A 22,348-nucleotide genomic window follows, 5' to 3' on the forward strand; every position below is an offset into this window, starting at 1 on the left:
GGATTAGTAGCAGTGGAGGGCAGGGGAGACATTGGGGGTCTAATAGATCCCTGAGGTCTTCATGAAGAGGTCTTGGCTTAGTAGCAGGGGAGGGCAGGGGAGACATTGGGGGTCTAAAAGATCCCTGAGGTCTTCATGAAGAGGGCTTGGATTAGTAGCAGTGGAGGGCAGGGGAGACACTGGGGGTCTAATAGATCCCTGAGGTCTTCATGAAGAGGTCTTGGGTTAGTAGCAGTGGAGGGCAGGGGAGACACTGGGGGTCTAATAGATCCCTGAGGTCTTCATGAAGAGGTCTTGGGTTAGTAGCAGTGGAGGGCAGGGGAGACATTGGGGGTCTAATAGATCCCTGAGGTCTTCATGAAGAGGTCTTGGCTTAGTAGCAGGGGAGGGCAGGGGAGACATTGGGGGTCTAAAAGATCCCTGAGGTCTTCATGTAGAGGTCTTGGATTAGTAGCAGTGGAGGAAAGGGGAGACATTGGGGGTCTAATAGACTCCTGAGGTCTTCATGACGAGGTCTTGGGTTAGTAGCAGTGGAGGGCAGGGGAGACACTGGGGGTCTAATAGATCCCTGAGGTCTTCATGAAGAGGTCTTGGGTTAGTAGCAGTGGAGGGCAGGGGAGACATTGGGGGTCTAATAGATCCCTGAGGTCTTCATGAAGAGGTCTTGGCTTAGTAGCAGGGGAGGGCAGGGGAGACATTGGGGGTCTAAAAGATCCCTGAGGTCTTCATGTAGAGGTCTTGGATTAGTAGCAGTGGAGGGAAGGGGAGACATTGGGGGTCTAATAGACTCCTGAGGTCTTCATGACGAGGTCTTGGGTTAGTAGCAGTGGAGGGCAGGGGAGACACTGGGGGTCTAATAGATCCCTGAGGTCTTCATGTAGAGGTCTTGGATTAGTAGCAGTGGAGGGCAGGGGAGACATTGGGGGTCTAATAGATCCCTGAGGTCTTCATGAAGAGGTCTTGGCTTAGTAGCAGGGGAGGGCAGGGGAGACATTGGGGGTCTAATAGATCCCTGAGGTCTTCATGTAGAGGTCTTGGATTAGTAGCAGTGGAGGGCAGGGGAGACATTGGGGGTCTAATAGACCTCTGAGGTCTTCATGTAGAGGTCTTAGGTTAGTAGCAGTGGAGGGCAGGGGAGACACTGGGGGTCTAATAGATCCCTGAGGTCTTCATGAAGAGGTCTTGGGTTAGTAGCAGTGGAGGGCAGGGGAGACATTGGGGGTCTAATAGATCCCTGAGGTCTTTATGAAGAGGTCTTGGGTTAGTAGCAGTGGAGGGCAGGGGAGCCACAGGGGGTCTAATAGATCCCTGAGGTCTTCATGTAGAGGTCTTGGGTTAGTAGCAATGGAGGGCAGTGGAGACATTGGGGGTCTAATAGATCCCTGAGGTCTTCATGACGAGGTCTTGGGTTAGTAGCAGTGGAGGGCAGGGGAGACATTGGGGGTCTAATAGACCCCTGAGGTCTTCAAGTAGAGGTCTTGGATTAGTAGCAGTGGAGGGCAGGGGAGACATTGGGGGTCTAATAGACCCCTGAGGTCTTCATGAGGAGGTCTTGGATTAGTAGCAGTGGAGGGCAGGGGAGACATTGGGGGTCTAATAGACCCCCGAGGTCTTCATGAAGAGGTCTGGTCACCTGTTTGATGCTATTGCATAGAGGACATGTTAGCTCTCTTGGTATATAGTTACCCCCCCTCCCCCGCACATACAAACAAATGTAAATGAGCACACAAGCGTATGTAAGCAGCCATTGCACGGCCCATCACGTCTGAGTGAGAGGAATAAGTCGAGGGCCATCATTCACAGGTTACTACACGTTATATAAACCTGATGACCTGTAAAGGATTGGAGAGCGCCCCCTATGGCAGATTTCAGCCCCCATAGTTCTTTGCCATGTCATAGGTGCGCACAGTTTGTAGTCTGGACATGTTTGGTATCTGTTTACTCGATGCAACGTCATCATTTCTATCTCACCAATGAATGGACATTATACGGAGTTTGCGCACACTAACATTCATTTCAATGGATTTCTTTCCCTGAAAATATGCATTTGATAAAAAGCCGCACAAATAGTTTGCCACATAACAAATGTAAACTGCCACCATTTAATCTCCGGGGTCTCTGCTTTCAGAAAATATATCATTGTTTGGGGGGAAATAAATATCTGGTATAAAATGCTGATCTGAACACTAACAATTGCCCCATAGACACACGGATAAGCCGAGACATTCCCAAACCGTTTCCAGGGGCATCTTTTGTGTCTTTTTGCTGTGTGTCCAGCAAGGCCTTGTAGGCGGAGAGATACTTTAACCACTTTTGACCAATTTTTTACACCCGGTAAAATCTGCATTTATTGTTCAATCTGAGTGGATCACAGGTCAGGTGCAATGCTTTGACCAATTGCAGCACGTCATGATGTCACAAGAGGTGGGGTAAACCCCCGCCCCCATGTGATGTCATCACTGCATATAAGAACTGTCATGGAGGGGGCAGCTGTCAGACGGCGGGAGCTGGAGTCACAAGTTTTTTTCCTTTTTTGGGGTACCGATGGCGGCGGGCATCGTGAGTGACGTTGGATCTATTCGGGGGACATTTTTTACATTTTTATTTTTAATAAAGGACTTGTCACAGAACGTCTCCTGTCATTATTACACTACAGTTTAATTTTGTGTGAATGAGTAGCAGTACCATGTACCCCATACTCATTCACATGGGGGGGCTTCCAGATTCCGATAAGCCCCCCGTACAGACAGTACAGAGGACAGGGGGCATTGTGGGGGACAGTAGGGAGGACGGGGTAGTGTGGGGGACAGTAGGGAGGACAGGGGGCATTGTGGGGGACAGTAGGGAGGACAGGGGGTAGTGTGGGGGACAGTAGGGAGGACAGGGGGCATTGTGGGGGACAGTAGGGAGGACGGGGGCATTGTGGGGGACAGTAGGGAGGACAGGGGGGCAGTGTGTGGGACAGTAGGGAGGACAGGGGGCAGTGTGTGGGACAGTAGAGAGGACAGGGGGCAGTGTGGGGACAGTAGGGAGGACAGGGGGCAGTGTGGGGGACAGTAGGAAGAACAGGGGGTAGTGTGGGGGACAGTAAGGAGAACAGGGGGTAGTGTGGGGGACAGTAGGGAGGAAAGGGAGCAGTGTGGGGGACAGTGGGGAGTACAGGGTGTTGTAGGGTTGACAGAGAAATAATCAGGGGGTTTTCTGATTCTTGTAGTTCCCCTGCATCCTGTCACTCCACACCTTATGTATGAGTGACCCCAGTAATGACGAGTCATGTCTACACCACTGTGTCCGGGGTCACACCCCTTCCATGGCATCTGCTCTATGAAAGAGCCCCCCAAAAATGTATGAAAGACACTTTGAATCTGGTGTGGATATTAGGGGGTTAATCACACAAATATATAAAACATAGTGTGAGGACCCTGTAGAAAATCCATAGAGGACCCCCAATCCGAGCATGCAGCCAAGCTGGCCAGGGAAGGGAGTGCCAAGCATGCAGCCAAGCTGGCCAGGGAAGGGAGTGCCAGGCATGCGGCCCCCTCCTGAACCATATGAGGGGTACTCTGTATAGACCCTCAACAGTTCTCCTCCTGGATTCCTCTAGTCCTCCTTCTCTCCAGGAATGGCTGGGATGAGTCCTTTGGCTTTGAGTGACGGGAAGTGGAGACGTTCTCTTCCTTCTCATGTCTTCTTTACTCTTTCAGAGGGAAAAGTTTCCCCACCAATGGAGAGAGATGGAGGGGAGTCTGAAGGTTTTCTCTGGAAGATCCCATTACATTCCACACCCAGACATGGCGATTCCTTCACATGGGAGGTCATGACAGCCAAGAAGATTCCCCATTAGAGAGGCCCCCCTCCCCCCACCACCAGATGGATAGAGACTAAGAATAGACAAGACGGGACACTACAGGCTATACAGACACACTGTGTATATACTGTATATAATACCCGGGACACGAGGAAAGGGGGACAGCACACTGGGGACACCCACGGAGGAGTAGTATGTCCATTACATTGGTGTCAGTGGAGTAGTATGTCCCTTATATTGGTGTCAGTGAAGTAGTATGTCCCTTACATTGGTATCAGTGGAGTAGTATGTCCCTTACATTGGTGTCAGTGGAGTAGTATGTCCCTTACATTGGTGTCAGAGGAGTAGTATGTCCCTTACATTGGTATCAGTGGAGTAGTATGTCCCTTACATTGGTGTCAGTGGAGTAGTATGTCCCTTACATTGGTGTCAGAGGAGTAGTATGTCACTACATTGGTGTAGTAGTATGTACCTTACATTGGTGTCAGAGGAGTAGTATGTCACTACATTGGTGTAGTAGTATGTACCTTACATTGGTGTCAGTGGAGTAGTATGTCCTTACATTGGTGTCATTGGAGTAGTATGTCCCTTACATTTTTGTCAGTGGAGTAGTATGTCCCTTACATTGGTGTCAGTGGAGTAGTATGTCCCTTACATTGGTGTCAGTGGAGTAGGATGTCTCTTACATTGGTGTCAGTGGAGTAGTATGTCCTTTACATTGGTGTCAGTGGAGTAGAATGCCACTTACATGACATGAGTGGTGTCAGTAATCAGTGCTGCGATTATATGACTTCCCTCTGCCAGTCCCGGAATCTGATCTCTCCCAGTCCCAGCCTGCAGAACCCCTAATGGATCTGACCCGGAAAAATCTGCCCCGACAGGTTGTGTGGTCCCCAGAGTGTGAAACGGCTTTCCAATAGCTCAAACATGATCTAATCCATACTCCCGTTTTGGCTGCTCCTGACCCTTCCAAACGGTTTTGTGTTCACACAAATGCCTTGGCCTTTGGATTGGGCGCGGTTCTGAGCCAAATCGGGGACGATGGGAACGACCATCCAGTGGCCTACCTAAGTAGAAAGTTGTTACCCCGGGAGGTGGCCTACGCTGCTGTGGAGAAAGAGTGTCTTGCCTTAGTATGGGCCCTCAATTAATTGTAGCCCTACATGTGCGGGCGCTCCTTCACCGTACTCACCGATCACAACCCCCTGCTATGGCTAAACTGGGTCGTCGGGGACAATGGTCATCTGCTGCGGTGGAGCTTGGCCCTCCAACCCTATAATGTTACCATCCAGTGCCGACCAGGGAAGCAAAAACGCCAATGCGGATGGGTTGTCCCAGCAAGCCAAGTTAGAGAAGTAACCCTCTGAACCGACCAGCCCCAAGCGGACCCATTTGAAGGTCTCACCGGGTCCGGCGGGTGTTACGCAATGGGGGAGCCTTGTGATGAACCCTCCCTTTGTGATCACATTTTGCCCTTTCTGTTCCTGTTTTATCCCCTTGGTAAGTGCTCTCCCCGTTGTCCCCTTTGTAAAGTTGTATATGTTTAGCAGCTGTTATGTAGACAGGCATTCTACACTGTTTATTATTATTCAGTATTTATATATCGCCAAAGGGTATGCTCAGCGCTGTACAGTAGCAAGGGGGACAGAACATGAGACAAGACAGTAACAATACAATACACGAGGGGTTTGAGGGCCCTGCTCTTTCGAGCTTACAATCTAGGAGGGAGGGGAAGGTGGTACAGGAGGAGATGGCTGTGGGGGATGGAGTGTTGGGAGGAGTGGAGGAGGTTAGTTGTTGGGTGAGGTCAGGTGTTAGGTGAGGTTGGGATAGGCTTCCCTGAAGAGGAGGGTTTTCAGGGTGTGCCTGAAGGTGAAGAGGGTAGGTGACAGTCTGATGGATTGGGGTAGGGAGTTCCAGATGATGGGGGAAGTCCTAGAGAAGTCCTGCAATCAGGCGTGAGAGGAGGAGACCAGGGAGCTAGAGAGTAGGAGGTCCTGTGAGGAGCGAAGGGCACAGGTAGGGTAGTATTTGGGTATCAGGTTGGTTATGTAGTTTGGGGCGGCGTTGTGAATGGCTTTGTAGGTCAGAGTTAGCAGTTTGAATTTGATGCGTTGGGCAATCGGGAGCCAGTGAAGGGATTGGCAGAGGGGGGAGGCAGATGTGGAGCGGTTGGTGAGGTGGATGAGTTTAGCCGCTGAGTTTAGGATAGACTGGAGTGGGGATAGCGTTTGTTTGGGTAGGCCAGTGAGAAGGGAGTTGCAGTAGTCCAGGTGTGAGATGATGAGGGAGTGGACGAGTTGTTTGGTGGTGTCTGGGGTGAGGAATGTACGTATCTTGGAGATTTTGGGGAGGTGGAGCCTGCAAGATCTAGATAGCAGTTGGATGTGGGGTAGGAAGGAAAGGTGGGAGTCCAGGGTGACACCCAGGACTTTGGCGTGTGGGGTGGGAGAGATGGTGGCATTGTTAGTAGTGATGGAGAGGATGGGGGGGGGGGCACGGGGTGCGGGGAAGACCAGGAGCTCGGTTTTGGATAGGTTAAGTTTGAGGAAATGGAGCAACATCCAGTCTGATATGTCATTTAGGAGGTGGGCGATGCGGGCAGAGAGTGAGGGGGTGAGGTGGGGGGTAGAGAGGTAGATTTGGGTGTCGTCGGCATAGAGGTGGTAATTGAAGCCGTGGGAGTGAATAAGTTTGCCAAGGGAGGAGGTATAGATGGAGAAGAGGAGGGGCCCGAGGACAGAGCCTTGGGGGACCCCGACAGAGAGGGGGAGAGAGGGGGAGGTGGCAGTGTTGTAGGTGATGCTGAAGGAGCGTTGGGAAAGGTAGGAGGAGAACCAGGAGAGAGCAGCGTCCCTGATGCCAAGGGAGTGCAGTTTGGCAAGGAGGAGAGGGTGGTCAACAGTGTTGAAGGCCGCAGAGAGGTCGAGGAGCAGGAGGATAGAATAGTGGCCATTGGCTTTGGCAGTTAGCAGGTCATTGGTGATTTTAAGTAGGGCGGTTTCGGTGGAGTGTAGGGGACAGAAGCCAGACTGTAGGGGGTCAAGGAGGTGGTTATCAGTGAGGTGGAACCTTAGGTGATTGTAGGCCAGGTGCTCAAGGAGCTTGGAAGTGAAAGGCAGCATGGAGATGGGTCTAAGGTTGTTAAGGTTAGTGGGGTCAAGGGAGGGTTTTTTGAGTATGGGGGTGATGTGTGCATGCTTTAGAAGGGAGGGGAAGGTGCCGGTGGAGAGGGAGAGATTGAAGATGTGGGTGAGGGAGCGAATGATGGAGGGGGGGGGGGGTGACTGGAGGAGCTGTGAGGGGATAGGGTCCAGGGGGAAGGTAGTGATGCGGGCTTCAGTGAAGAACCTTAGAGACCTCCTCAGGGGTAGTTGGGCTGAAGGAGCGGAGTGTTGGGGAGGTGATGGTGTGTGGGGCATTAGGTATAGTGGGGGTAGTGTGGCTTTGAGGTCGGGGGAGGGGAGGGTTGAGGGGTTGGAGGAGGGCGGGAGGCTGGGTGGAGAGGTGGATTGTGAGTTGACAATGTCCTTACGGATTGCGTCAATCTTGTTTTGGAAGTGTTTGGCAATCTCGTGGGCGGTGAGTGAGGTGCTGGGTGGAGGTGGGGGGGGGGAGAGCAGGGATTTGAAAGTGGAGAAGAGCCGGCGAGGACAGGAGGAGAGGGTGTTGATAAGGGTTATGAAATAGGCTTGCTTGGCAGCATGGAGGGAGGTGGTGTAGGAGAGGTAGGCGGCTTTATAGAGGGAGAACGCGCAAGGGGATCTGGTTTTGCGCCATAAGCGCTCCAGCGCGCGTCTGCGTCGTTTGAGGCATTTCGTGTGGTCGTTCTGCCAGGGTTGAAGGGGTCGGGGTCTAATGCTACGTGTGGTGCCAGGGAGTCTAGGGCAGCTGACAGTGAGTCGTTGTATGCAGTAGTGGCCAGGTCAGGGCATGACAGAGGGAGGATACTGTCGTACAGACGGTCAGCTGCTGGGTGCAGATGGGTCGGGTTCAGATTGCGGAGGTTGCGGATGATGGTTAGACGCTTCAGGGGGGGGGGGGAGTTGAGGGAGGGGGAGATGGAGAATGTGAGGAGGTGGTGGTCAGAGAGGGGGAAGGGGGTGTTAGTGAAGTTGTGGGGGGTGCAGAGGTGGGAGAAAACGAGGTCCAGGGTGTTTCCATTGGAGTGGGTGGAGGACTGTGTGTGCTGTTTAGGGGAATGTGAACGTGTAGTCTTTCACTTCTCTAGATTTCATGCTGCGCTGATTGCTGTTGTGCTGTAGAATTTTACTGAGCTGTGTTCAATAAAGATTCATTCATTCACCCGACATGAAGTTCCGACTCGTGGTTTGGGATATCGGGGAAGGATCATCTTTGAGCTCTAATACCCGCCTTGGCAGAGCACTGGAAGACTTTCCAGAAAAGGGGACCATTGGCTGAGACGCATCGCTCTGCACGAGGAAGCCCAGGAGGAACGGTTCTGCCACAGATTTACTAAATACAACTAGACTGTTCACTTTGCACTTTTGAAAGAACTTTCCCCCAAAGCTTAGTGTATGCGGTGAAATTTGACTTTGCAAAGAATATCCAATCATTTGCAAAGAAAAATGCAATTTTGCTTCCACATGATTGGATGATGGAAGTCAGGAGAGCTTCACCTCATTACCCGACCCCTCGTCTACTAAGGTACATTTCTTATCCTTCTGGTATTCAAGGGGTTAAAACAGAAATGAGGTTTGTATTTTTTTTTTCAGCCAGCGGTCATGTAAAATTGATCCGGGCAGCTGTAGAAGCAGCCAATCACTTTTACAGTACGGAGAATGTGCCGCCCCTCCCCCCTGCTGGTGCCTGCCGTGTTTCCTCCAGGATGTCCAGGACGGAGGAACATCGGTAAACCACTTCATCTTACTAAGCAGGAGGAGCTTGGAGAGGATCTGATCCCCCGATCTCATCTGTGATGAATGAACCCCAAAATGACAAACATTCTGTCACTTCCAGGTTCAGAGCCGTCATTCCCGACTGCTGTAGTTGGGTTAGTAGCAGGGGGGGGGGCAGGGGAGACATTGGGGGTCTAATAGACTCCTGAGGTCTTCATGAAGAGGTCTTGGGTTAGTAGCAGTGGAGGGCAGGGGAGACACTGAGGGTCTAATAGACCCCCAAGGTCTTCATGAAGAGGTCTTGTCACCTGCTTGATACTATTGCATAGAGGACTTGTTAGCTCTCTTGGTATATAGTTACCCCCCCCTCCCCCGCACATACAAACAAAAGTAAATGAGCACACAAACGTATGTAAGCCGCCATTGCACGGCCCATCACGTCTGAGTGAGAGGAATAAGTCGAGGGCCATCATTCACAGGTTACTACACGTTATATAAACCTGATGACCTGTAAAGGATTGGAGAGCGCCCCCTATGGCAGATTTCAGCCCCCATAGTTCTTTGCCATGTCATAGGTGCACACAGTTTGGAGTCTGGACATGTTTGGTATCTGTTTACTCGATGCAACGTCATCATTTCTATCTCACCAATGAATGGGCATTATACGGAGTTTGCGCACACTAACATTCATTTCAATGGATTTCTTTCCCTGAAAATATGCATTTGATAAACAGCAGCACAAATAGTTTGCCACATAACAAATGTAAACTGCCACCATTTAATCTCCGGGGTCTCTGCTTTCAGAAAATATATCATTTTATTGGGGGGAAATAAATATCTGGTATAAAATGCTGATCTGAACACTAACAATTGCCCCATAGACACACGGATAAGCCGAGACATTCCCAAACCGTTTCCAGGGGCATCTTTTGTGTCTTTTTGCTGTGCGTCCAGCAAGGCCTTGTAGGCGGAGAGATGTGATGTCATGACTACATATAAGAACTGTCATGGAGGGGGCAGCTGTCAGACGGCGGGAGCCGGAGTCACAAGTTTTTCCTTTGTCCAGGTAGCGATGGAGGCGGGCATCGTGATTGACGTTGGATCTATTCGGGGGACATTTTTTTTTAAATTGTTATTTTTAATAAAGAAATTGTCACAGAACGTCTCCTGTCATTTTTACACTACACTTATTTTTTGTGAATGGGTAGCAGTACCATGTACCCCATACTCATTCACATGGGGGGGCATTTAGATTCCGATAAGCCCACCATCCACATACAGTAGGAAGGACAGACGGCAGAGCAGAGGACAGTAGAGAGGATGGGGCAGTGGGGGGGGGGGGGGCAGTAGGGAGGAGAAGGGGCAGTGTGGGGGACAGTAGGGAGGACAGAGGGAAGTGTGGGGGACAGTAGGGAGGACAGGGGGCAGTTTGGGGGACAGTAGGGAGGACAGGGGGCAGTGTGGGGGACAGTAGGGAGGACAGGGGGTGGTGGGGGGGACAGCAGGGAGGACAGGGGGAAGTTCAGGAGACAGTGGGGAGGACAGGGGGCAGTGTGGGGACAGTAGGGAGGACATGGGGCATTGTGGGGGACAGTAGGGAGGAAAGGGGGCAGTGTGGGGAACAGTAGGGAGAACAGGGGACAGTTTGGGGACAGTAGGGAGGACAGGGGGCATTGTGGGGGGAAGTAAGGAGGACAGTGGGAAGTGTGTGGACAGTAGGAGGACAGGGGGCATTGTGGGCGACAGTAGAGAAGACAGAGGGCATTGTGGGAACAGTAGGGAGGACAGAGGGCATTGTGGGGGAAAGTAGGGAGGACAGGGGACAGTTTGGGGACAGTAGGGAGGACAGGGGGAAGTGTGGGGGGCAGTAAGGAGAACAGGGGGCATTGTGGGGGACAGTAGGGAGGACAGTGGGCAGTGTGGGGACAGTAGGGAGGACAGGGGGCAGTGTGGGGACAGTAGGAGGACAGGGGGCAGTGTGGGGACAGTAGGAGGACAGGGGGCAGTGTGAGGGACAGTAGAGAAGACAGAGGGCATTGTGGGAACAGTAGGGAGGACAGAGGGCATTGTGGGAGAAAGTGGGGAGGACAAGGGGGCAGTGTGGGACAGTGGGGAGGACAGGGGGCAGTAGGGAGGACAGGGGGCAGTGTGGGGACAGTAGGGAGGACAGGTGGCATTGTGGGGGACAGTAGGGAGGACAGAGGGCATTGTGGGGGACAGTAGGGAGAACATGTTGAAGTGTGGGGGACAGTAGTGAGAACAGAGGGCATTGTGGGGGACAGTAGGGAGGACAGGGGGCAGTGTGGGGGACAGTAGGGAGGACAAGGGGCATTGTGGGGGACAGTAGGGAGAACAGGGGACAGTTTGGGGACAGTAGGGAGGACAGGGGGTAGTGTGGGGGGCAGTAAGGAGAACAGGGGGCATTGTGGGGGACAGTAGGGAGGACAGTGGGCAGTGTGGGGACAGTAGGAGGACAGGGGGCAGTGTGGGGACAGTAGGAGGACAGGGGGCAGTGTGAGGGACAGTAGGAGGACAGGGGGCAGTGTGAGGGACAGTAGAGAAGACAGAGGGCATTGTGGGAACAGTAGGGAGGACAGAGGGCATTGTGGGAGAAAGTGGGGAGGATAGGGGGCAGTGTGGGACAGTGGGGAGGACAGGGGGCAGTAGGGAGGACAGGGGGCAGTGTGAGGACAGTAGGGAGGACAGGTGGCATTGTGGGGGACAGTAGGGAGGACAGAGGGCATTGTGGGGGACAGTAGGGAGAACATGTTGAAGTGTGGGGGACAGTAGTGAGAACAGAGGGCATTGTGGGGGACAGTAGGGAGGACAGGGGGCAGTGTGGGGGACAGTAGGGAGGACAAGGGGCATTGTGGGGACAGTATGGAGGACAGGGGGCATTGTGGGGGACAGTAGAGAGGACAGGGGGCAGTGTGGGGGACAGTAGGGAGAACTTGTGGCAGTGTGGGGGACAGTAGGGAGGACAAGGGGAAGTGTGGGGGACAGTAGGGAGAACTTGTGGCAGTGTGGGGGACAGTAGGGAGGACAGGGGGCAGTGTGGGGGACAGAAGGGAGGACAGGGGGCAGTGTGGGAGACAGTAGGGAGGACAGGGGGCAGTGTGGGGGACAGAAGGGAGGACAGGGGGCAGTGTGGGAGACAGTAGGGAGGACAGGGGGCAGTGTGGGAGACAGTAGGGAGGACAGGGGGCAGTGTGGTGGACAGTAGAGAGGACAAGGGGAAGTGTGGGAGACAGTAGGGAGGACAGGGGGCAGTGTGGGGGACAGTAGGGAGGACAGGAGGCAGTGTGGGAGACAGTAGGGAGGACAGAGGGCAGTGTGTGGGACAGTAGGGAGGACAGGGGGCAGTGTGGGGGACAGTAGGGAGGACAGGGGGTGGTGGGGGGGAAAGCAGGGAGGACAGGAGGAAGTTCAGGAGACAGTGGGGAGGACAGCGGGCAGTGTGGGGACAGTAGGGAGGACATGGGGCATTGTGGGGGACAGTAGGGAGGAAAGGGGGCATTGTGGGGGGAAGTAAGGAGGACAGTGGGAAGTGTGTGGACAGTAGGAGGACAGGAGGCATTGTGGGGGACAGTAGAGAAGACAGAGGGCATTGTGGGAACAGTAGGGAGGACAGAGGGCATTGTGGGGGAAAGTAGGGAGGAAAAGGGGCAGTGTGGGGGACAGTAGGGAGAACAGGGGACAGTTTGGGGACAGTAGGGAGGACAGGGGGTAGTGTGGGGGGCAGTAAGGAGAACAGGGGGCATTGTGGGGGACAGTAGGGAGGACAGGGGGCAGTGTGGGGGACAGTAGGGAGAACTTGTGGCAGTGTGGGGGACAGTAGGGAGGAAAGGGGGCAGTGTGGGAGACAGTAGGGAGGACAAGGGGAAGTGTGGGGGACAGTAGGGAGGACAGGGGGCAGTGTGGGGGACAGTAGGGAGGAGAAGGGGCATTGTGGGGGACAGTAGGGAGGACAGGGGGCAGTGTGGGGGACAGTAGGGAGGACAGGGGGCAGTGTGGGGGACAGTAGGGAGGACAGGGGGCAGTGTGGGGGACAGTAGGGAGGACAGGGGGCAGTGTGGGGGACAGTAGGGAGGACAGGGGGCAGTGTGGGGGACAGTAGGGAGGACAGGGGGCAGTGCGGGGGACAGTAGGGAGGACATGTGGCAGTGTGGGGGACAGTAGGGAGGCGGGGGACAGTAGGGAGGACAGGGGGCAGTGTGGGGGACAGTAGGGAGGACAGGGGGAATTGTGGGGGACAGTAGGCAGGACAGGGGGCAGTGCGGGGGACAGTAAGGAGGACAGGAGGCAGTGCGGGGGACAGTAGGGAGAACTTGTGGCAGTGTGGGGGACAGTAGGGAGGACAGGAGGCATTGTAGGGACAGTAAGGAGGAAAGGGGGCATTGTGGGGGACAGTAGGGAGGATAGGGGGATTGTGGGGGACAGTAGGGAGGACAGGAGGCATTGTGGGGGACAGTAGGGAGGACAGGGGGATTGTGGGGGACAGTAGGGAGGACAGAGGGCATTGTGGGGGACAGTAGGGAGGACAGAGGGCATTGTGGGGGACAGTAGGGAGGACAGGGGGCAGTGTGGGGGACAGTAGGGAGGACAGGGGGCAGTGTGGGGGACAGTAAGGAGGACAGGAGGCAGTGTGGGGGACAGTAGGGAGGACAGGGGGCAATGTGGGGGACAGTAGGGAGGACAGGAGGCAGTGTGGGGGACAGTAGGGAGGACAGGGGGCAGTGTGGGGGACAGTAGGGAGGACAGGGGGCAGTGTGGGGGACAGTAGGGAGGACAGGGGGCAGTGTGGGGGACAGTAGGGAGGACAGGGGGCAGTGTGGGGGACAGTAAGGAGGACAGGGGGCAGTGTGGGGGACAGTAGGGAGGACAGGAGGCAGTGTGGGGGACAGTAGGGAAGACAGGGGGCAGTGTGGGGGACAGTAGGGAGGACAGGGGGCAGTGTGGGGGACAGTAGGGAGGACAGGGGGCAGTGTGGGGGACAGTAGGGAGGACAGGGGGCAGTGTGGGGGGACAGTAAGGAGGACAGGGGGCAATGTGGGGGACAGTAGGGAGGACAGGAGGCAGTGTGGGGGACAGTAGGGAGGACAGGGGGCAGTGTGGGGGACAGTAGGGAGGACAGGGGGCAGTGTGGGGGACAGTAGGGAAGACAGGGGGCAGTGTGGGGGACTGTAGGGAGGACAGGGGGCAGTGTGGGGGACAGTAGGGAGGACAGGGGGCAGTGTGGGGGACAGTAAGGAGGACAGGGGGCAGTGTGGGGGACAGTAGGGAGAACTTGTGGCAGTGTGGGGGACAGTAGGGAGGACAGGGGGAAGGGGGACAGTAGGGAGGACAAGGGGCAGTGGGGGGACAGAGGGGTGGATGGGGGGACAGTGGAGGGACAGAGCGGTGGACAGGGGGACAGTTGGGGATAGATGGGGGACAGGGGAGCAGTGGGGGGACAGAGTGGTGGATGAGGGGCAGTGGGGTGACAAAGTGGTGGAAGAGGGGGACAGGGGGGCAGTGGGGGGAGACAGAGGGATAGTGGGGGACAGAGGGGGGGACTGGGGGACATTGGAGTGATAGAGGAGTGGACGGGGGTAGTGGTGGGACAGGGGAGCAATGGGGAGCCAGAGGGGTGGAGAGGAAGTGGGGAGACAGAGAGGTGGACAGGAAGGCAGTAAGGGGACAGAGGGGTGGATGGAGGGCAGTGAGGGGAAAACAGAGGGCAGTTGGGGGACAGAAGGGTGTATGGAGGGCAGTAGGGGCAGTGAGGGGACAGTTGGGTGGACAGTGGGGCAGTGGGGGGTCAGAGAGGTGGACAGGGGCAGTTTGGGAACAAAGGGGTGGATGGGGGGACAGTGGGGGGACAAAGCAGTGGACAGGGGGACAGTGGGGGGACAGATAGATGAATGGGGCAGATGGGGGACAGAGTGGTGGACTTGAGGACAGAGGGAGGGGCAGGGGGACAGTGGGGGAATGATGAATGGACAGGGGGATAGTGGAGGGATAGAGGGGTGGACAGGGGGGCAGTGGGGGACAGATAGATGGACATGGGCAGTTGGAGGACAGGGGGGCTGTGGGGGGACAGAGTGGTGGACAGGGGGACAGTTGGGGACAGAGGGGGGGGAGGTGGGAGAACAGAGGGGTGGACAGGGGGATAGTAGAGGGATAGAGGGGTGGATGAGGAGCAGTGGGGGGAAAGACAGGTGGACAGGGGGTAGTGGGAGGGCAGAGGTGGGGACAGAGGGCAGTAGGTGGATAGAGGGGTGGACAGGGGAGGACAGAGGAGAGGACAGGGAGGCAGTGGAGGAACAGAGGGGTGGACAGGTGGTAGTGAGGGTACAGGGTGGCAATGGGTGGGTAGATGGGGGCAATGGGGGGACAGTGGAGTGGATGGGGGCATTAGGGGGACAGAGGGGTGCATGGAGGGCTGTGGGGACAGTGAGGGGACAGAGGGGTGGACAGGGGGACAGTGAGGGGACAGAGGGGTGGACATGGAGCAGTGGGGGAACAGATGGGAAACTGCCTTACTCAAACTCTCCAACGACCTGCTAACCGCTAAAGCTAATGGCCACTATTCAGTGCTCCTACTCCTTGACCTCTCTGCGGCCTTCGACACAGTCGACCACCCCCTCCTCCTCAAAAAACTACACTCCCTCGGCCTCAGAGATTCTGCTCTCTCCTGGCTCTCATCCTACCTGTCACAACGCTCTTTCAGCGTTACCTATAATGCTACCACCTCCCTCTCGCTCCCCCTCTCTGTTGGGGTCCCTCAAGGCTCTGTCCTCGGGCCCCTTTTCTTCTCCATCTACACCTCCTCCCTTGGCCAACTCATACACTCTCACGGCTTCAACTACCACCTCTATGCCGACGACACACAAATCTATCTCCCAACCCCCCACCTCACCCCCTCGGTCTCCGCCCGAATCACACACCTGTTGAGCGACATATCAGACTGGATGTCGCTCCACTTCCTTAAACTGAACCTCTCCAAAACCGAGTTTCTTGTCTTCCCCCCAGCCCGGACACCACCCCCCATTGACTTCTCTATCACATCGAACAATACTACCATCAAACCCGCCCTGCAGGCCAGAGTACTTGGTGTCATTTTGGACTCCAACCTATCCTTCCAGCCCCAAGTCCAATCTTTAACAAACTCATGCAGACTCCACCTCCGCAACATCGCCAAAATCCGCATGTTCCTAACCCCAGAAACCACTAAACAGCTCATCCACTCCCTCATCATATCACGACTCGACTACTGCAACTCCCTCCTCACTGGCCTGCCTCGCCGCTGGCTATCCCCGCTTCAGTCCATCCTGAATACGGCTGCCAGACTCATCCACCTTACCAACCGCTCCATCTCCGCCACCCCCCTCTGCCAATCCCTCCACTGGCCTCCATTCAGTGTCCTCCACCCCCCTCTGCCAATCCCTCCACTGGCCTCCACTCAGTGTCCTCCACCCCCCTCTGCCAATCCCTCCACTGGCCTCCATTCAGTGTCCTCCACCCCCCTCTGCCAATCCCTCCACTGGCTTCCGATTGCGCAACGGATCAAATTCAAAATCCTAACACTGACGTACAAAGCTGTCCACCATACTGCCCCGAACTACATCACTGACCTAATATCCAAGTACCGCCCAACACGCACACTCCGCTCCTCACAAGACCTCCTTCTCTTTAGTTCCCTGGTCTCCTCCTCCCATGCCCGCCTCCAGGACTTCTCCAGGGTGTCACCCATCCTCTGGAACTCCCTGCCCCAACCCATCAGATTATCACCTACTCTCCTCTCCTTTAGGCGCACCCTGAAAACCCATCTCTTCAGGGAAGCCTACCCCACCCCCTGCTAACTTGCCGACCTCCTCCACTCTTCCTACCACTCCATCCCCTACAGCTATCTCCCCCTGTGCCACCATCCCCTCCCTCCTAGATTGTAAGCTGGAAAGAGCAGGGCCCTCGATCCCCTCATGTTTTGTATTGTATTGGTATTGTTCTGTCACATGTTCTGTCCCCCTGTCAGGAATGGACTGGCCAGCAATGGTGGGACTCAGCTGCCTTTTGATCTGCAGTACCAGGGCTGGCCAGCGGGTGCTCCCAGCAATCAGAGACTCAACTTTGCAGTCAGCTAACACCTGTAACTGATTATGCTGGGGTATTTAAGGGATGGCCAGACCCACAGACTCTGCCTTGGTGTGTGTTTGTCCTGGGCCCTGTATCTGTCCTGCATCCTGTTTCTGGTCCTTTGCTACCTGTTCTGATCCCTGGCTTGTGACCCTGACCATCCCTCTGCCTGACCCTCTGTACTACGCTGCTTGCTACCTGCTGAACCTGGCCTGTGACCCGGACCATCCCTCTGCCTGACCCTCTGTACTACGCTGCTTGCTACCTGCTGAACCTGGCCTGTGACCCCGACCATTCTCCGCTTGCTCCCCCTGTACCTACCTGCCCAATTGATATTGACCCGGCCTGCCTGACGACGCTTGCTTGTATGTACTGTTATCTGTGGGTGGTTGGTTTGGTTTGTTTGCACTGTATTATGTTTAGTATTGCACTGCGTTTATGGTTGTATTGTTAGTGTTAATAAATTACATTGTTTATCCCATATCTGAAGTCTGCGTTTCCCTGCTTCAGTCACACACCTCTGGTCATACCTGGGAGCCCTGACATTACACCAAGGCCAATCCTGACCAGAAGTGGCTGCACAGGGAAGCCATCTTGGCTTGTTGATGGGAAGGATGGATCTGGATGAGGTTGTGTATTTATATCTGCTAGTGTTTGATGACAGGGAGTATGCTTATCAAACTCTGAAGGAGTATCCCCGGGATGAATTGCTAGAATGTATACGGCTCGCTCATGTTCTAGTAGATCAGGGCACAGAGTTCTCTGAGGTGCAGCCTTTGATTGAGGTTTGTGCTGAGTTGGTTTCATCTGGTTCCCCCGAATGCAGGGATGAATTTTTGCCACCATTTAGTGCAGACCAGGTAGAGTCCCTGGTGTGGTTATTAGAGGATGATGTGGGTTACTTTCTGCAGCGTTATTCTGCATGTTCACCACAGATACTAAGAGATTGTATAAACGCAGTGCAGTCATTGGTCAGACAGGCTTTGTGTAAGCTCAGCTTTGTTCAACCCCTACTGCAGACATGGACAGACTTGTTGCACCCAGCCTTAGTCAGCTTACAAAGACCCAGTCCTGCTTCTAACTCTACTCCTGTATTCCCACCAGCTCCTCCAGTTACAGCCCAGTATACTTGGCTATCTACCGCATGTCAGTACCCTGTTCCCACTCGCTGCACCTATCCTGCCTTTAACCCTGTAAAGAAGCCCTCTGTAGCAACTGCTCCCTCTCCTGTTCCATCCTCCAGTTCTTCTCTGTCTCCAGCTGCTCCATTCGTTTGCAGACCTGCGTTTACTTGCAGTGCTCCAGTAGTTAAAACCAGAAAAAAGCGAAAATTCTTTCCAACCAATACCATCCTGCCAGTATCCAAACCGGTGAACCTGCCTTCCGTGGTTCAGCCTGAAGCCTGTACTCAGCCTGATGCCTCTACTCGGCCTGAAGCCTCTACTCGGCCTGATGCCTCTACTCGGCCTGAAGCCTCTACTCGGCCTGATGCCTCTACTCGGCCTGAAGCCTCTACTCAGCCTGAAGCCTCTACTCGGCCGGACGCCGGCATTCAGCCTGATGCCTCTACCCAGCATGATGAACTGATCCAGCCTGACGATCCTATTAGGCCAGTTGACTCGATGCCCGCTGTTGATCCAGATGATCCGGTACCTGATCCGGTGCCCGCTGTCGTGCCAATTGACTCAGAGCCCGCTGTCGTACCTGGTGACTCGGTGCCCACTGCCTTGCCAGATGACGCGGTGCCCGCTGGCGAGCCAAATGACCTGATGCCTGGTGACCCAGTGCCCGCTGTCATACCTGGTGACCCGATGCCCGCTGTCGAGCCAGACGATCCAATGCCTGGTGACCCGGTGCCCACTGCCTTGCCAGATGACGCGGTGCCCGCTGGCAAGCCAAATGACCTGATGCCTGGTGACCCAGTGCCCGCTGTCATACCTGGTGACCCGATGCCCGCTGTTGAGCCAGACAATCCGGTATCTGATGACCCGGTGCCCACTGTCGTGCCTGTTGACTCGGAGCCCACTGCCTTGCCAGATGACGCGGTGCCCGCTGTTGAGCCAAATGACCTGATGCCTGGTGACCCGATGCCCGCTGTCCAGTCAGACGATTCAATGTCTGCCCCAGTGCCCGCGGTCATGCCAGTTGACTCGGAGCCCACTGCCTTGCCAGATGACGTGGTGCTCGCTGTCGAGCCAAATGACTTGATGCCTGGTGACCCGATGCCCGCTGTCCAGTCAGACGATCCAATGTCTGACCCAGTGCCCGCGGTCATACCAGTTGACTCGGAGCCCACTGCCTTGCCAGATGACGCGGTGCCCGCGGTCGAGCCAAATGACCTGATGCCTGGTGACCCGATGCCCGCTGTCCAGCCAGACGATCCAATGTCTGACCCAGTGCCAGCGGTCATGCCAGTTGACTCGGAGCCCACTGTCGTGCCTGGTGACTCGGCGCCCGCCGCTCCGCCTGAGGGCCCGAGACCTGTCGCTCCACCTGGGGGTCCGGCGCCCGCCGCTCCGCCTGAGGGCCCGAGACCTGTCGCTCCGCCTGGGGGCCCGAGACCTGTCGCTCCACCTGGGGGTCCGGCGCCCGCCGCTCCGCCTGAGGGCCCGAGACCTGTCGCTCCACCTGGGGGTCCGGCGCCCGCCGCTCCGCCTGAGGGCCCGAGACCTGTCGCTCCATCTGGGGGTCCGGCGCCCGCCGCTCCGCCTGAGGGCCCGAGACCTGTCGCTCCGCCTGGGGGCCGGAGACCTGTCGCTCCACCTGGGGGTCCGGCGCCCGCCGCTCCGCCTGAGGGCCCGAGACCTGTCGCTCCACCTGGGGGTCCGGCGCCCGCCGCCCCGCCTGGGGGCCCGATGCCTGTCGCCCCGCCTGGGGGCCCGATGCCTGTCACCCCGCCTGGGGGCCCGATGCCTGTCGCCCCGCCTGGGGGCCCGATGCCTGTCGCCCCGCCTGGGGGCCCAGCACCCGCCGCCCCGCCTGGGGGCCCGATGCCTGTCGCCCCGCCTGGGGGCCCGATGCCTGTCGCCCCGCCTGGGGGCCCGATGCCTGTCGCCCCGCCTGGGGGCCCGATGCCTGTCGCCCCGCCTGGGGGCCAGGCGCCCGCCGCCCCGCCTGGGGGCCCGGCGCCCGCCGCCCCGCCTGGGGGCCCGATGCCGGTCGCCCCGCCCGGGGGCCCGGTGCCTGCTGCTCCGCCCGGGGGCCCGGTGCCTGCTGCTCCGCCCGGGGGCCCGGTGCCTGCTGCTCCGCCCGGTGACCCGCTGCCTGCTGCTTCGCCTGGTAATCCGATGTGCCTCTGCCCGGAGTCCAGCCCGGTGTGCCTCTGCCCGGAGTCCAGCCCGGTGTGCCTCTGCCCGGAGTCCAGCCCGGTGTGCCTCTGCCCGGAGTCCAGCCCGGTGTGCCTCTGCCCGGAGTCCAGCCCGATGTGCCTCTGCCCGGAGTCCTGCCAGGTGTGCCAGTCTTTGATATCCTGCCAGTTACCAGACCCGGGCGGTGGAACATTTTTCCCAGCTAGGACTGTTTGAAGCGTCCTGAGGCCGCTCCTTGAGGGGGGGGTACTGTCAGGAATGGACTGGCCAGCAATGGTGGGACTCACCTGCCTTTTGATCTGCAGTACCAGGGCTGGCCAGCGGGTGCTCCCAGCAATCAGAGACTCAACTTTGCAGTCAGCTAACACCTGTAACTGATTATGCTGGGGTATTTAAGGGATGGCCAGACCCACAGACTCTGCCTTGGTGTGTGTTTGTCCTGGGCCCTGTATCTGTCCTGCATCCTGTTTCTGTTCCTTTGCTACCTGTTCTGATCCCTGGCTTGTGACCCTGACCATCCCTCTGCCTGACCCTCTGTACTACGCTGCTTGCTACCTGCTGAACCTGGCCTGTGACCCCGACCATTCTCCGCTTGCTCCCCCTGTACCTACCTGCCCAATTGATATTGACCCGGCCTGCCTGACGACGCTTGCTTGTATGTACTGTTATCTGTGGGTGGTTGGTTGGGTTTGTTTGCACTGTATTATGTTTAGTATTGCACTGCGTTTATGTTTGTATTGTTAGTGTTAATAAATTACATTGTTAATCACATATCTGAAGTCTGCGTTTCCCTGCGTCAGTCACACATCTCTGGTCATACCTGGGAGCCCTGACACCCCCTCTGTAATGTACAGCGCTGAGTGAACTATTGGAGCTTTATAAATACTGTATAATAATAATAATAATAATGGGAGGACAGGGAGGACAGAGATGAGGACAGGGAGCAGAGAGGTGGACAATGGGGTGTACAGGGGGGCAGTGGGGGACAAATGGGTGCACAGGGGGATAGTGGGGGAACAGAGGGCAGGATGGGGTTACAAAGGGGTGGATGGGGCTGTGGGGGGACAGAGGGGAGGACAGGGGGAAGTGGGGGACAGAGGGGTTGATGGGAGGCAGTGGAGGGACAGGGGGGTTGATGGGAGGCAGTGGGGGGACAGAGGGGTGGATGGGGGTTAGTGGGGTGAATTGGGAAATTAATACCTGGCTGATGGTGTTCTGTTCTGGAGGTGGAAGTGGAGCTCCGCTGATAACTCTCCTCTGGTCGGGTTCCTCTCCTCTGGTCGGGTTCCTCCTCTCTGGTCGGGTTCCTCCTCTCTGGTCGGGTTCCTCTCTTCTGGTCGGGTTCCTCCTCTCTGGTCGGGTTCCTCTGCTCTGGTTGGATTCCTCCTCTCTGGTTGGGTACCTCCTCTCTTCTGACTTCTGACTCTGGGTTAATCAGCCGAGTTTCCATCCGGAAATACAACACATGACACCGCTTCCCAAGTTGGGTTCTGTCTTCCGGGAATTTCCATTGGCTGAGTGATCTCTTCATTTCCCATATGAGACCAGCATGCAGAAACCGAACGCTCATTCCTCCGATATTCTCATGGTGTGTACGGTGGTATCAGACTAGGAGAATGGGGTCTCGGTGATTTCTCAGGCTGGAATGAAATGTGTCAGGTGGGGGGTGGTAAATTCAGGAGGGGGGGTAGCAGCTGTCCATGGCAGAGGAGGACAAACAGAACAACAGCTGCACAAAGTTCCCGGATCCAGAGCCGTGCAGAACATTCACCAGCTGATAGATACAACATTTCTTCAGTTTCTAAATATGAGTGCAGAGCTAAAACATGCACGTCATAAATTCCATAAACGCATGTGACTTAAACGCATATGTGAGTAAAGTGCTGAAAGTGCAATATTAATAGAACTAGTTCAAGATGACATAAAATGCAATAAAAGAAGTTCATCAGAGCATTTGTGAATGTAAAACGTCTCTTGTGCAAAGATATCAGCTGAAGAGATGCCTATGATTGGCCGTGACGTTATCCGGGAAGAGTAACGGTGTAAAAGCTTGTAAAAGGAAATCCCCCCCCGGGACGGACGTACACTCACCAGACCATCAATTATAATGTGCATTGATTAGAATACATGGCACATGTGGGGGTGCAGCGGTATGCTGACAGCTACGGGGTCATCCGTCCATCCGTCAGGGTGGGTGCCTGGTGGTCCTGGGGGGAATGAGCTCAGCCACAGGAGCCACAAAGGTGCTTATAGTGTAG

The 22,348-nt window shown here is 55.8% G+C and overlaps 1 protein-coding gene across 1 annotated transcript in view; it reads right to left on the reverse strand.

Annotated features, from left to right (window-relative positions):
- The window catches only part of LOC149449072 (uncharacterized), a 35,333-nt gene extending 13,615 nt beyond the window's left edge, over window positions 1-21,718 (reverse strand). Inside the window, exon 1 of the mRNA XM_089693843.1 lies at window positions 21,291-21,718. The gene's annotated coding sequence lies outside the window, so the exon portion shown is untranslated. The remainder of the gene's footprint in view (window positions 1-21,290) is intronic.
- Between the last annotated feature and the right edge of the window lie 630 nt (window positions 21,719-22,348).

The sequence above is a fragment of the Staurois parvus genome, unplaced genomic scaffold (genome assembly GCF_062004578.1).
Source record: "Staurois parvus isolate SC_StPar_1 unplaced genomic scaffold, SC_StPar_1.0 ptg000637l, whole genome shotgun sequence".
Classification (NCBI taxonomy): Eukaryota; Metazoa; Chordata; class Amphibia; order Anura; family Ranidae; genus Staurois; species Staurois parvus.